The sequence below is a fragment of the Pituophis catenifer genome, unplaced genomic scaffold (genome assembly GCF_029215685.1).
Source record: "Pituophis catenifer annectens isolate HBS135680 unplaced genomic scaffold, rPitCat1.0.hap2 SCAF_4, whole genome shotgun sequence".
Lineage (NCBI taxonomy): Eukaryota > Metazoa > Chordata > Lepidosauria > Squamata > Colubridae > Pituophis > Pituophis catenifer.
Genome location: NW_027256884.1, coordinates 79,848,456 through 79,864,534, shown reverse-complemented (window position 1 = coordinate 79,864,534; position 16,079 = coordinate 79,848,456). Strand labels below are relative to the sequence as shown.

At 38.9% G+C, this 16,079-nt stretch overlaps 1 non-coding gene across 1 annotated transcript; it reads left to right on the top strand.

The window, feature by feature from the left end:
- Positions 1-15,678: 15,678 nt before the first annotated feature.
- On the top strand, positions 15,679-15,753 carry TRNAR-CCU (transfer RNA arginine (anticodon CCU)). The gene has a single exon. It is a non-coding gene; the product is annotated as a tRNA-Arg (tRNA).
- The last annotated feature ends 326 nt before the right edge of the window (positions 15,754-16,079 follow it).

Sequence of the window (16,079 nt, the reverse complement as noted above, 5' to 3'; positions counted from 1 at the left end):
ATGAACAAAGAATATTAATTAATATGTTTTATGAGTTTTGGGGAAAATATGACCTCAACAAATTAGAATAGGTCAGTTATGGGGAAACAAGCAATAACTATAGATAACTGAGTAAACTTTCATGGCAAATTATCTAATAATCAGGATAAGGTTGGTGTGAATTACATACATTGATTTTTCTTGCAGATTCAGACTACACAATATTCAAAGATCTTAGTACTTAATTATTAGTTTAAAATGGTTTGGGAATGCTGAAAAATTAACCAAAGTATATAGTTAAAGTTCATTCTGTTTCCACTTGAAAGAAGCCAAATACATTTTTAAAAAAAAAAAAAAATACGGTGATCTCATTTATTAAGGCTGCCAAACAATTAACTTCTTTGCCTATCAGCACCTCAGGAGGTCCATCATGTAGTCTTTTCCCATAATAGTCTTTGTTGTTGTTTTACTACATCTTAGAAGTATTAATTACTAGGTGATAGCAGTACAAAGACATTGTGAAGTGAATACTCAAGCACTGACTCTTTTTTATTATGGAATAGTAGCTTATTGTAAAATAGACAGACTGCAAACCCAATATGTAGCATCTGTATCTTTTCCTTTTGAAAAGAATCATTGTCAACATTCATATTGCCAGTCTAGTCATTATATTATTAATCAGTTACTATTACAATAGTTACTGCAGACAACAGTTCTACATACACACTTCGTGTACATAAAATAGAACAGTTTAATTAATATTCCTTAGGATCTTGATACAGCTAAGGTGGCAATGGCATCAAAGAATCCATGGGATCAGTCAGATATGATACCAAATCACGTCTCCTCTTCTCTGTCAATGTCTATAGCTTGTGCTTTCCAAACCTAGCAGTCTAGAGTTGAGGAGTAGCAGTACATTGGGAGTAAAGGCACATAAACAGCTTTGTAAATAATGGGAGAGATTTATATGAGGGGTCCTTGGTGCGTTCTGAATTTACTTGTTTTTGTTATGTCCTTATAAGGATACCCGCCCGGATTGGCTGCCAGCCATCGGGCGGGAAAATTTGAATCCCTGTCAGGGGCGGTGCGACTGCCGGAGCGAATATAAGGAGAGCTCCGGCAGCGCGCAGCCAGTCTTGTCTTGTCTTGTTACTGTAGCTAATAAAGTTACTAAATGTATCGAGCTGGTCACGTCTTCATTTCCTGCGCCTGATCTAACACTGGCGACGAAGGACTAGAGAAGGGAACCGAGCAACCGCGACGAGACAATAGATCCACAGGCCAGGAGGAAGACCACCAGAACCAGCCATCCAAGGTCTGCGGTCCGGCCGGAGGCACTGAGGGTGACCCCGCACACTCGCCAGCCGAACCGAGCCCTGTTCCGGGGAGGGAACCAGGAGACACAGGAGCCCTGTCCGTCCAGGTCGGGGACGAGGAAGAAGTGAGACTGCGCAGGTCAACTAGGGTGCTGAGGCGTCCTACGTACCTGTGTGATTATGTGACTTTCATTAATGAGAATTGACAGTTCCCGGACTAAGAGGGGAGGAGTGTTATGTCCTTATAAGGACACCCGCCCGGATTGGCTGCCAGCCATTGGGCGGGAAAGTTTGAATCCCTGTCAGGGGCGGTGCGACTGCCGGAGCGAATATAAGGAGAGCTCCGGCAGCGCGCAGCCAGTCTTGTCTTGTCTTGTTACTGTAGCTAATAAAGTTACTAAATGTATCGAGCTGGTCACGTCTTCATTTCCTGCGCCTGATCTAACAGTTTTCTTGCAGAAGTTTCATTACCCAAATTAGGTAATATCATCAGTGCTAAACTAGCACTGATGATGTTACCTAGTTTGGGTAATAGAGTAGAATAGAATTCTTTATTGGCCAAGACAAGGAATTTGTCTTTGGTGCATATGCTTCAGTGTACATAAAAGGACAAGATACATTCATCAAGAATCATAAGGTACAACACCTAATGATAGTCATTGGCTACAAATAAGCAATCAGGAAACAATCAATATCAATATAATTCATAAGGATACTAGCAACAAAGTTACAGTCATGCAGTCATAGTGGGAGGAGATGGGTGATAGGAACAGTGAGAAGCTAATAGTAATAGTAATGCAGCCTTAGTGAATAGTTTGACAGTGTTGAGGGAATTATTTGTTTAGCAGAGTGATGGCATTCGGGGAACAAACTGTTCTTGTATCTAGTTGTCTTGGTATGCGGTGCTCTATAGCATTGTTTTGAGGGTAGGAGTTGAAACAATTCATGTCCAGGATGTGAGGGGTCTGTAAATATTTTCATGAAATGTCTGCAAGAAAATAAGCAAGCTTAGAGAGCACCAAAGACCCCTCATGTCAACCCTGAGCTACAATTAATCTCCTTTATTAGAGATTTATATTTTACTAATAACAACTATAAGGAAGCCTGAGAAATACTTCAACATGGAAGTCACTGAATCCTTACTCTCCATAACATGGACTGAAGAAAAATAACCCCCATTGGCACCAGCAGAAGTTTCCCTTAAAATGCGACTTCAAAGAGACCATTTTTATCAGGATTCTATCAGGAAGAGAAAGAGTTAAACATTCTTTCCATGTTTATCATCTACAAACCCAAGATTACCATCTAGCACTGCTATGTTTAGGTAACAAGCAGCATTCTCGAAAATGACCCCCTCCAGTTTTGTGCTGGGACAATTTAAAATATATATATATAAGAAAGTGAAGAGAGGTTATAAGCTATTTTCCTGTGTTACAATTCATTTATTTTGTAATATAGAGAGCTTTGGCTTCCAGGGCTAATGCTGAGGAATGTCCTGGTAGCCAGATTTTAATCTGGCCCGGTTCTCTCTGATAGGTAAAGTTTTCCTTTGCACACAGCAGAGAAGATTTACAAATTAAATCTTAGTAAGAGAAAAACAAGCTACAGCTATATATGTTATTCTCCTCTGCTACATCGAACAATATTTAAGAAAGGCATTTGCGAAAGGTTTTGAATCAAGTTTCTTTATCATTTCTAAACATAAAATTTTGTTGGCTTTTCTATTAATGTTTGAAAATTGTCATACAGTGATTTTTTCTCTCTCCGTATTTACTCTGGATGGGCAATGGTCAGATTATGCATCAGGCAGATTCTGAAATATGGTCTTCCTGTTAAGTTTCTCTCTCCTTCCTGCTCTGAGCCTGATGCCTACATAATGGGAAACTGTAATTGGATAACGTTTTCCTTCTAATAAATTCTAACCTAAATTTCATGCCAGCCTCCTCCAAACAGGATCAAAAAAATGCACACACACTCAAGCTTAGAAGGGAAAAAAACCTGAACGAAAATCAGCTCTTCGAAATTTGCATCAACAATTTGATCCTGGTCACTTGTCCCCCCATTTGTTCCCCAAAGGCAACAACTTTTAGACCTTATTTTTTAAAAAAGAAAAGAAAAAGACATAACTAAACAGATGGTTTTGATATATTGGCTTCATAGTGTTTAAATTGTTGCAAGTTTCTCTAATAAAAAGAGAAGCTGATATAGTATACAATTGTTAAAACCATGTATGGTTTGGATCTTTCTGTTTCCAACTCATTTATGCAACCTGCTTAGTAGCCTTAAGAAGGGAATTAAGCGTCTCTTAAGCCAGATGCTCCCAACCTGAGACCCTTAAAAGGCCTGGCTGTGACACTTGTAAATCTTCAAAAAATGTAGCCAAAATGTAATTTTTAATGGGAAAGAAAGGGAAAGTTATTAAATAAAACATTTAATTAAATTTCTGAAAACAATAAATCTGAATAATAATCATGTTAAGTAAAATTCATTTCATTAGAATTATTTGCAAATGAAATCAAGTCAAATTTAATTTTTGTCTCCACCTCACAAGATGAGCAGCCCTGATTTGGTCAATGACATGGATGGAGAAGAAATTGGTATCTCACTACATTCTTCTATCTCATAGCCAACCATAAATTAAACCAGAAAAAAAATGTAGTTTCATGATCATTAATCTCTTGAAAAAAAAATTTGACAACTACTTGAACTCATCAACTTTTGGGAGCATTGCTCGAATGCCTTGCAGAAAAAAAAAAGACACTTAATTTTTCCAACCTAAATTATGATGTATATTTATAACACCAGATTTCATAAGCTCACAATTTTTCAAACAATTTGCAATTTTTTTCTCTGAAAAATCTGTATTTTACTTTTTAAAATATATGTTCACTGTATATTGACTACCCATATTGCATAAAAAAGCTTAAACTTGAAAACTGCTTAATTAATCCAAATGTGTAAATAAAAATCTAAAAGAATATAGTGTTGTGGCCTGCCAGCTGCCAGCACAGCTGGCAGCAGACTCGGACGATGAGTAGGCTAGGGAGGAACGTGGGCCAAGTCTAGAGTCTGGAGAAGGCTCTGATGGATGCTCTGTGTTGGACACAGAGATAGAACCAGGACTGTCTGACATTTCCCAGCCACCAGAGAGGCAGCCTTTGGAGGCTGAGATGAGTGAGGAGGAAGAACAGCTGGGGCCTGTTCCAGATGCACATATGTGAAGAGCAGTTAAGAGAGGTGAATAATGGAGGACAAGGAGTCAACTCAGGAAGCAAAGCACACATGGATGCTGAATGGCCCCTCCCTGGCTGGGTAATAAATAGAAGGAAAGGGGAGTGGTTGTCGTAGGAGACAACAGTTTGTACTTCTGAAGATTTTGCTCATTGTGTTTCGAGCATCAAAGACTGTTTGCCAGAACTTAATTTGCAGCCTTTCGGCTGAGAGCTCACAGCCTTGCAATTATCACAAGGAACTGATAAGGCCCGTTGCTGCATTTAACTCATTGCAGGATTCTTGCTTGGACTTTTAGGTAGGTGAATGCCATTAATTCCCAAGAGGTAAATAAAGAGGGTTTTTTTCATGACAAGGAGTCTGTTTCTTGCTTCTGCTAAGGCTGGGTCAGAACACATTATTATTATTATTATTATTATTATTATTATTATTATTATTATTATTATTATTATTATTATTATTTTATTGAATTTGTATACCGCCCTACTCCCGAAGGACTCAGGGCAGTGAACAGCCAGCTAGGGAAATATAGGTTTCCCTAGCTGGGTAGAAAATCATTAGATCTTCATCCATTTGAGAGATTTGGTGCTGGGATTACAATATAGGGAGAGTATTATTAAAGCATTTCACCTCCAAATGTTCCTAGAGATATTCTGGTTACCACCGGAGTGATGCTGATTGAATTCCTATTTTTTTCCTGTTGCATTTTCTGTGAGACAATTCTTTGTCTTATATAGCGATTGCTGGTAGGAATAGAGGTGAGAAATTAGTGGAGACAGTTCTGAGCCCCAAATACAGCATCCACAATGGAATCTATATTGCCTCTCCTTGTTTGATTCAAAATACTAGAATCGCTGGTTGAATTGGGGGTGAGACAGAGATACCTAAGAGTTCCTCTCTGCTTTATGCGCAGAAAACATCTTAATTATCCACAGGCTAGGATCACCGGGAAGAAAATGCTTCTTATACTGAAATATCCAGAGGGTAGAAGCTCAAATAAACATGGCCACTTGCTGTATTGGTAAGAGTTTATGAGAATTGTCATCTGACACTATTAGTGAGCTGCAGCCTGTAAAAGTCTATTCTAACCCAATTTGCAAAACTCTCTGATTTCAATTTCTTCCATTTCTATCCAGACATTTCAGAACAACTGCTATTCATCTTTTTCATCCCTAGCAATAATTTAAGTATTTAGAACAACTTATTTCTTAAAAAACAGCTGTTTTTTAACAGCTGTTCCAATTTGTGATAACCATACTGGCTTTTTCCTAGCATTAATTACATTTGCTTTTTAATTTTCCTTTCTTTTCTCCCTCTTTTATAAAAGACAAATAATGAAAAGTGAAAACCTTATGTGGAAGTAAAACTTCTTGTTAAGCCGTGAGAAAACAGCAGCAGCAAAACCAGGAAAAATATAATTTCCAATAACAGATGCTATTAAGTCAGAGTTCCCCAACCTTTCCACCTTTCTGGGCTGCGGGGGAGAGAGGGGATGGTTCTGTGTGCATGGCGGGAAAGCATGCATACATTCATGGCTTCATTTGCATGTGTGGTGGGCATGCACACATGCCACTCACACAAATGGAGCACACATAGTCACCCACAGCTCATACAAGTCGGGATGCCCGTGCACTCGGCCACTGCTTCCATGGTCTGGTTATGAACAGCCAAAGGCCTATTAGGAATCACAGCCCAGGGGTTGGGGACCCCTGTTATAGGTAGTCCTTGACTTACAACAGTTCTTTTAGTGACCATTTGAAGTTACAACAACACTGAAAAAAGTGATTTATGACCATTTTTCACACTTACGACTGTGTGTTATAGCATCTCAATGCTCATGTGATTTACATTTGGATGCATGACAACTGGTTCATATTTATGATGGTTGCAGTGTCCTGGGGTCATGTGATAATCTTTTGTGACCTTCTCATAAGCAAAGTCAATAGCAAAGTCCTATTCACTTAACAACCATGTTACTACCATGTTAAATTTAACAACTGTAGTGATTCACTTAACAACTTAGCAAAAAAAGTCATAAAATGGGCCAAAACATACTTAACAAATTTCTCACTTAGCAAGATAAATTCTGCGCTCAATTGTGGTCGTAACTTGGGCACTACCTGTATTAAGTCATGAAAAAAGTTGGGCTGTCCTGGAATGAGAACAGTGAAAAGTATCTTGATTTTGGTATGGGAGTTAAGCAATTCATATTGTCCTCATGGAATTTTTGCAATTCTACCATTGTTTAGTCAACTAAGAGAAATATTAGTATTTTCTCTTATTTCCAAAACATATAGGATTTGGTTGTTAGTAATATAATTGTACATTATGAATACTACAGGGCTATTGTATCAAACTTGTGGCTTGATTTTCAAATGCTCTCATTATAGGCAACACTGAATGATTCCAAAACTGATATTAGATGCTAATATTTAGTACAACATAACTATATTGCATTATAATAACATTGTAGTATATTCTCAGAATTACATTCACTTCTCAAAAACAACACAACAGTTTTGCTCTGATTTAGTCATAGTAAATGAGGTCACTCATCCAAATTTATATACAGGAGTCTTTATATTAATATTGTTTTCCATTTTTGTTCTTTTACAAAATATGTACAGAGTTTCCTTAAATTTGGATTGTTTGGTGGAAAGTAGTGAGAAAATCTCAAAATACTTATGGGTGCAAATCCATATTTTCTGAGGGAACATAGAAAGGGAAAGGGAAATCAAACTCAGAAATCTCTTCTGCTATACACAGGCCTTGGCAACAAACTAATTTCATTTTCCAATCAACATAAAAACATATTTACAACATTTATTCTGCGTATGCAGCCACAAGTATATAATTACACTTATTAGTAACTATATTTTTCCTAATTATCTGGGATTTGTCCATAAAAGGAACATAGATAATTAAATCTGAAGGATATTGCATGTAATTCACTATATTAACACACTAAACCTGCATTAGCTTTGGTTATCTTTGATGTTTTTAATGCTTTTGTCAAGGTTGAAAACAACTGGGTTAAACATTGTTTTGGGAGGTAGAATTTGAATGCATTTGGAGGGTATATGTCTGTGTGTGTGACATTTAGTATTAGGTTCTCTTGTGTATTAATAAACAGTGGTGAAATAGATACATAATCTTCCTAAATACACAAAGACAAAAGCAGGAAGTATGGATGTCTCTGAAGGAATTATTTTCCTCTTTCAGGTTTCCAACTTTGGAATTCCAGTCACCAATCACAAGCAACACATTTTGCTTCCACGTTCTGTCAATTTTGAATTGAACTCTGATCATAAAAATTAACAATCTCCTCTTCTACATTACAGTGGTTGAAGCATAATTTGAATAATCATATTACGAAATTATCGTGATCTAATCAATATTATAATAATAATTATAATAATTGTAATTATATCATTATCATCATCATCATCATCATCATCAACATTAGAGACACAGTGGCTACAGGGATGCAGTGGCTCAGTGGCTAAGACACTGAGCTTGTCGATCGAAAGTTTGGCAATTCAGCGGTTTGATTACTTGTCCCAGTTTCTGCCAACCTAGCAGTTTGAAAGGACGTAAAACAAATGCAAGTAGAAAAATAGGGTCCACCTTTGGTGGGAAGGTAACAGCATTCCGTGCGCCTTTGGCATTTAGTCATGCCGGCCACATGACCACGGAGATGTCTTCAGACAGCACTTGCTCTTTGGCTTTGAAATAGAGATGAGCACCACCCCCTAGAGTCAGGAACATCAGCACATATGTGCAAGGGAAACTTTACCTTTTAATCAATATTATTTGGTCATTGATTACAGTGTAGCCAAATACTATTCTTGTTACACTTCCTAACTATAAAAATAACACAATTTCTTCTTTTTCAAGACCTAAGTAACAAATAGTGTGATATTTGTATTGAAAGTATCCAGTCTCAATCCATCTCAATTTGCTTGTGCCTAACATGTAAATTTGTAGTTGTTTCCTTTCATCTTTCATCTTCATTTCATCTTCTGTCCTAACACTAGTGTTTTTTTTAACATATTTATAAATGATCTGGAATTGGTCACCACTGGTGGAATAGCCAAATTTGGTGATACACAAAATTGTTCAGCATGGTAAAAGCAATAACAGACTGCAAAGAACTCTGGGAACTCTGTATATTAGGAGAGTGTCATTCACCATGAGCGAATATGAAATTATGAACATTTTTATTTATTTTTTATTTATTTATTTATTAAATTTATATACCGCCCTATTCCTAAGGGACTCAGGGCGGTGAACAGCGAACGATAAAAATACATGTAATACAAACGTTAATAAAAAAAACCAATTAAAATATACTAAACACTCTGGTCCTAGATAATTCAAGACATCCCAGTTTAAAATAAAATAAAAAAGCAATATAAAGGGAAAGTTAGGCCAGGCCGGCCTGCTGAAACAGGAATGTTTTGAAGGCACGGCGGAAAGTGCGCAGATCCGGAATCTTCTGTATCTCTGGGGGGAGCTCGTTCCAGATGGTGGGTGCCCTCACAGAAAAGGCTCTCCCCCTGGGGGCTGCCAGTCGACATTGTTTGGCTGACGGCACCCTGAGAAGCCTCTCTCTATGGGAGCGTACTGGACGGTGAGAGGCTATTGGTGGCAGAAGGCGGTCTCGTAAGTACCCCGGTCCTAAGCCATGGAGCGCTCTAAAGGTGATAACTAAGACCTTGAAGCGCACCCGGAAGACCACAGGGAGCCAGTGCAGCTCACGCAGGAGGGGAGCCACATGGGAGCGCCATGCTGCTCCTATAACTACCCGCGCGGCCGCATTCTGGACCAGCTGGAGCCTCCGGGTGCTCCTCAAGGGGAGCCCCATGTAGAGAGCATTACAGTAGTCCAGGCGTGAAGTGACGGGGGCATGAGTGACTGTTTTTAACGAGTCCCGATCCAGAAAGGGACGCAACTGGTGAATCAGGCGAACCTGATAAAAAGACCTCCCGGCCACAGCCGTCAAGTGTTCTTCTAAAGACAGCCGTGAGTCCAAGAGGACGCCTAAGTTGCGAACACTCTCCGTGGGGGGCAATGACTCATCCCCAATAGTCAGTGATGGCACCAATTGACTATATCGGGACATCGGAAACCACAGCCACTCGGTCTTGGATGGGTTGAGCCTGAGTCTGTTCCTCCCCATCCAGATCCGTACAGCCTCCAGGCACTGGGACATCACTTTAAGGGCATCATTGGGGTGGTCCGGGGTGAATTGGGGTTCCTAACTATTCATACTAACTAGTGGGATCAGAGCTAGTTGATTGATGAAGAAAAAAGTTCAATGAAACTGTGCAGCCACTGAAAAAGGCCAATAGCATATTAGAAAGGATATTGAAAATAGGAATGCCAATGGCACAAAGCATAATCAGTGTCATCAATCAATGCTGTGAACATATCTGGATTATTGTGTGTAGTTCTCGTTGCTGGACCTCAAAAAGGATATGGAGCAGGGTGAAATGTAAAAATGTTTACTACTGGTTCAGTGGGTGTGGCTTGATGGGCGTGGCTTGGTGGTCATGTGACTGGGTGGGCGTGGCCAACTTGACATCACTCACTGTTAGAGCCAGGAGCTGCACATTTTGAAGCTCATTCTGCCCTTCTGAAGCCCCCAACACTTTCCCTCCACCACCCAAGCGAACATCGGAGCCTTCTCTTGCAGAAGCAGAATCCAGGCACAGAAATGGAAAAACAAAGGGGGGGGGAATGGGGAAGAGAAGTGTAATTAGCAGAATCCAGGCAGAGAAATGGAAAAATGAAGGGGCGGAGGAATGGGGAGGAGAAGTATAATTAGCAGAATCCAGGCACAGAAATGGAAAAATGAGGGGGGGAATGGGGAGGAGAAGGTGTAATTAGCAGAATCCAGGCACAGAAATGGAAAAATGAGGGGGGGATGGGGAGGAGAAGGTGTAATTAGCAGAATCCAGACACAGAAATGGAAAAATGAGGGGGGGGAATGGGGAGGAGAAGTGTAATTAGCAAAATCCAGGCAAAGAAATGGAAAATGGGGGAGGAGAATGGGGAGGAGAAGGTGTAAGAAGACACTCCCAACAATGAGTTTGCGGTGATGTAAGGAAATATCTTCCAGCTCTTCAAGATTGACTTTAAGCCGACAGCAAAAGTAGTGGTGGTGGGGGCAACAGGGGCATGTGTGTTTGTGTGTGTGTGTGTGTCCCTGCCCCTCTGAGGAAAAGAGGAGGCGGAGAAGCTCTGGCTGTCACCTGGGAGAGGAGGACCATGGATGGGGACACACACACACACACACACACACACACACACACACACACACCGTTGCCCCCGCTGCCGCTACTTTTCCTGTCGGCTTCTCAGTGCTCTTAAAGTTGATTTTGAAGAGTTGGAAGACGTTTCCTTAGATCGCTGATGCTCTGAACAATGAGTTTGGCAGCATGGAAGGTGGGCACGCTGGGAAGGGAGTAAGCTGCTAGCTCCCTTCCCCGCAGCCCTGCAAAGCTTGCCTGCCTTCCATGTGGCCTTCCGCTTGCCTGCCTTCGCAAGCAGGTCACAGGAAGGCTGCATGGAAGGCAGGGAACCATGGCAGGACTGTGGGCCATGGCCCGGTTCAGGGGCATGGGCAGCCAGCAATTGCTACTGGTACAGTGAACTAGCCTCAATCTCCGCTACCGGTCCTCCCAAACCGGTCCAAACCGGTAGCATTTCACCCCTGATATGGAGAGTTAGAGAAGTTTCATATGATGGAAACTAAGGTGACAGGAGACTCATCAGCTTCTCTTAGAAACAATACTGAATCATTTGAAGCTTTTTAGTCTATAAAGAAGCAAATGAAAAAAGATGTGATTGAGGTGTACAAAATTATTCACAGTGAGAATAAAGTAGATTGGGAGAAGCTATTTTCTCCTCCCCAAAATGCTAGAATCAGATGTCACCAAATGGATAAATTGGATAAATTCAATAAACTATAAGATTAGAAGTAAATACTGAAAAATAATCTTTTTTTTTAAATTAATATTATATCATTACCAGAGCAACTTCAATACAATATTAGTTTGCTTATTAACCCTGGTAAATTTAAATATCTGTAATTAATTCTTACATAGAATTGGCAACATAATTAAAAATCTGCATTATGAAAAAATTAAAGTGGAATTAAAAACTTGGTGACATCACTTTTTTTATTATTAAGAATAGCAATTATTTAAACTCTATTCTTCCTAAAACATTTTTTTAAAAAACTCCTAGTATCAATGTCCTCTAATTGTTTAAATAAAAAGTAGTATTTTCATTCATTCATAATTAATTTTTAAAACCACCAAGAATAAGATAAATCCTTCAGTAAAGCAAAAAGATTTAAGAATCTGACATCTTATTTTAATGCATTTCAACTGAGACAATTAATTAATATTATTGGGAAAGCTAAATGGTCCTTGACTCTCCATTGGTAAGATCAGATGCAAACATAAATTTCAATCTAGCCTTAGCCCTCTTACTTTATTCTTTCATTGTTTCTTCTTCAAATATGAAGATAAATTGTTTAGTTCAAGGAATGGGGAGAGAGGGGACAATCAAGTTAGAGACCCAATAGTAATACAGATATACAACCCTACTAAATAAATCCTATAATACAGAGAGGACAGAATCACACTCCAGCCTGACTTCAGCTCCAGTTTGAAATTCTACTTCTGCAAATGTTGTGATGCTGTTTTTAATTTAATTTATTTTACAAAAATACCTATATGCTCAAAAATACATTAATTAAAAGGATAGAGAACAAAATATACATATTCATGAAAAGTTCATACAAATTTGTATATGGAAGTATCTGCAGTATGTAGAGAATATATTACAAGTTTCATTTTTAAGCTCACAAGTTTAAGAATAGAAAAATGAGAAACAAAAGTTTATAGAAACACCTATTCCAGTAGCTGAACAGAGGCCTCCAGCCATATGTAATGGCTTCATTGGTACTTGATAATCCACTGATTGTTGTTTTCTTAAATGTGCAGGAAAAAATAAGATTGCTTTGCTTTGGAGGCTCATGGGCTGTGCAGTTTGGCTAAAGGCATTGAGTACTCAGTGGGACTTCTGTCATTTTACTGGAAATAACAGTCACCTCTTGCTATAATAAGACTGCATTTGTAAATTGCTTTCCAAGGAGTTTAAAAGACAGCTCATTATTTAAAAAAAAAAAAAAACTGCTGTGAAACATTTTGTTCTTTTGATCATGTCCTTCCATAATAAAATTAAGGATGCATTCTTCAAACATGCTAATTGAAACTGTGTAGAGTTCACTGTGTAACCAGTACCATGTTTCTTTCCAGTTATAGATTTCTTTTCATACTATCAAGTGCAACTCCTGTGAAAAATAATTTTCATTACTGGATTTTGGGCACTATGGATATAAAAATATCATTTATTTTGAATGAGCCCCTGACATTCTATTTCATTGCTGAATGAAAACCAGCCCACAACAAACATCGACAACAGAGGCATTTTCCCAAAGAGGCAGGGTCCATTTTTTATATCAATGAACACAATTTCACACAATCAGACACAGCAACCAGGTCGAACTGAATGATTTTCACATGCCATCTTTGCTTTGGTCTTCCATGCAGGCACTTGTCATCAATGTAAAAGTGGCAGGCAGTGCTGGCAATGGTATGGGGTGCTCTTTATAGATTGTGGCCTTACCACTGTAGGTGATTTTCCCACATTTTCTCTGTTATTGATGCAACACCTATCTGCTCCCAGACATTATTATTGTGGATGTGCTTAAGAATAACAGAGTTGCAAGGGACCTTGGAGGTCTGCTAGTCCAACACCCTGCACAAGCAGGAGCCTCTATACCATTTCAGACAAATGGCTGTCCAGTCTCTTCTTAAAAGCCTCCAGTGATGAAGCTCCCTCAACCTCTGAAGTCAAGCGGTTCCATTCGTTAATTGTCACTGTTAGGAAATTTCTCCTTAGTTCTAGGTTGCCTCTCTGCTCAGTTTCCAACCTTTGTTTCTTGTCTTATATATTGGTGCTTTGGAAAATAGTTTGACCCCCTCATCTTTGTAGGAGTCATTCAAATATTGGAACAGTGTTATCATGTCCCTCTAGTCCTTCTTTTCATTAAACTGGACATACCCAATTCCTGTAATTGTTCTTCTTTATGTTTTAGCCTCCAGCCCTCTAATCATTTTTGTTGCTTTTCTCTGCATTCTTTCCATAGTCTCAACCCTATTTTTTGTATTAAGGTGACCAAATATTGCTATCGAGAATCTTTTTTTTTATTGCAAAAGTTTTACAATTACATTTTCACCCCTTTTTTTCCACCCCCCCACCTCCCTCCCCAAACTTCCCGTCCTCCCTAACCCTCCCTAATCCTCCCCCCCCAGACTTCCCTATTATGTACTCATAACTAATAACACTGATATATAAACCTGAACCCATCCCTCCCCCTATATAATTTTTCCTCTTTTTCTCTTTACATTAAGATATTTCTAATACATTATTTTCAAATAAAAGCTATTTGATACTTTCTAGTTTGGTATTTGTTCTGAACATATTCTATCCACCTTTTCCATTCCCATTCATAAGTCTCTTGTGAACAATCCTTTAAGTATGCTGAAATCTTCGCCATCTCTGCAAAACTAGCCATCTTCAAAGTCCATTCCTCGATAGTAGGCAAAGCTTCATTCTTCCAATATTTACCTATCAACAATCTTGCTGCAGTTATCATATACAATATTAGTTTTATTTCACCCCGTGTAAAACCCTTAACTATACCCAATAAAAACAATTGTGGAGAGAATTGAATTTTTTTCTTCAAAACATTCTGCATAACCCACCATATTTTTATCCAAAAAGCCTTAACTTTCCTACAGGTCCACCAAACATGATAATACGTAGCATCCAAACATTCGCATCTCCAACATTTTGGCTGAACATTAGGGTACATACATGACAACTTTTTAGGATCTAAATGCCATCTATAAAACATTTTATAAAAGTTTTCCCTCAGGTTCTGCGACTGTGTAAATTTAACATTCTGAACCCAAATTTTTTCCCATGTTTCCAACATCACTGTGAAGTAAAGAGCAAATAAAGAATAATGTAGATAAAAGAAATAATGTGAATAAAATAGGAATCATACAGAGTCAGATATATGGGCTCTGGGGGACCCTCTCTATTCACATTATTATAAGGGGAAGATGTGCTTGGATACATGAACTCTGAGAGACTCTATCTAACATTATTATAAGAGAGGAAAGTGCTTGTTGGAAATTACATTAACAAACAGTTAAACCCTTTTAAGTGGTAATATATCTTCTGAGACCTAGATGTCAAGGAAAGGACTGCTATATGGAAAAATATCTGAGTGACCTGACTGTGAATGACACAAAGACCTATATGTTACAAAGAGTTACTTAATCTAATGAACTTACCCAAGGACAGTAGTAACTCTCCCATTAGTGACTCAGAGCACTTAAGAAAAGTTGTGTGGCTAAGATAATTTTGTAAACTAAGATTAATGCTTTAAGTAATTAGATGAACTTATTAACAAGTATATGTAACCATAGAAGGAAAATCGGATGTATGATCTCATGATTAACCATATATGGAAAATGTATGATCTCACTGAATCCTTTGTCTTAGAAATGTATAAAAACCATTGTATCAGAGTTCTTTCTTTGTTCAAAGCTTCAGGTACAAATCTGGCTCTGAACCTTGCGCAATAAACTGTCTCTGACTGGCCTTGGAATGTTTTTTAGTCCTTCCATTCCACAACATTTATGGCACCCTGGCAGATGGGACTAGAGAACAAAGAACTTTTGTTCTGCCAGACAGCCTGCCCCAGCGGAACCGACGCCTCCCCAAGGAAAATCCACTGGCCGGCCATTAGGACTCCTTTGAAGTCCACGGAACCTTTCGGTGAGGAGGTGCCGTAACCCGCTGGCGAAACAGGCTAGTCAAGGATCCTTAAAGGCTAGCCAGACACAGAGACCTGAAAGAAAAGAAAAGAAAAAGAGAAAGAAAGAAAGAAAAAAAGGAAAAAGAAAACAGGTAAGTATAAATCAGAGAGTTAAAGTCTCTCTGTTTAGAGTACCCACCCGTTAAAGGGGTGGCAGAGGGGCCTGATCACCCCCTACCTGGAGACCCAGTGGCCTAATGGATAAGGCACTGGCCTCCTAAGCCAGGGATTGTGGGTTCGAGTCCCACCTGGAGACCAGGTGTCATCCTGAAGTCTCTGGAATTAAGTATTTAAAGTATTTAATTAAGTATTGTGTGGGATTGTGCGGGTGGTTAAACCTCTGCGGTTCTCATAGACGACTGTCGGAACGTCCAGCGTCGTGAGCCAGGGGTAGTGTTGTTAGAAAGGGTGGTAATAAATATTGATCAGTGGAAGCCTAAAAGAAAAACCCCCCTTAATTACTCAAGTATCAGGCAGAGTTTGCTAGGGTCTGTTTGATGAAAAACTAAAGAAAGGGGAGAAATAAAACCTTATGCAATAAAAGTTTTTTTTAAAAAAATGTGTGATCTTATGTGTGGTAAAAG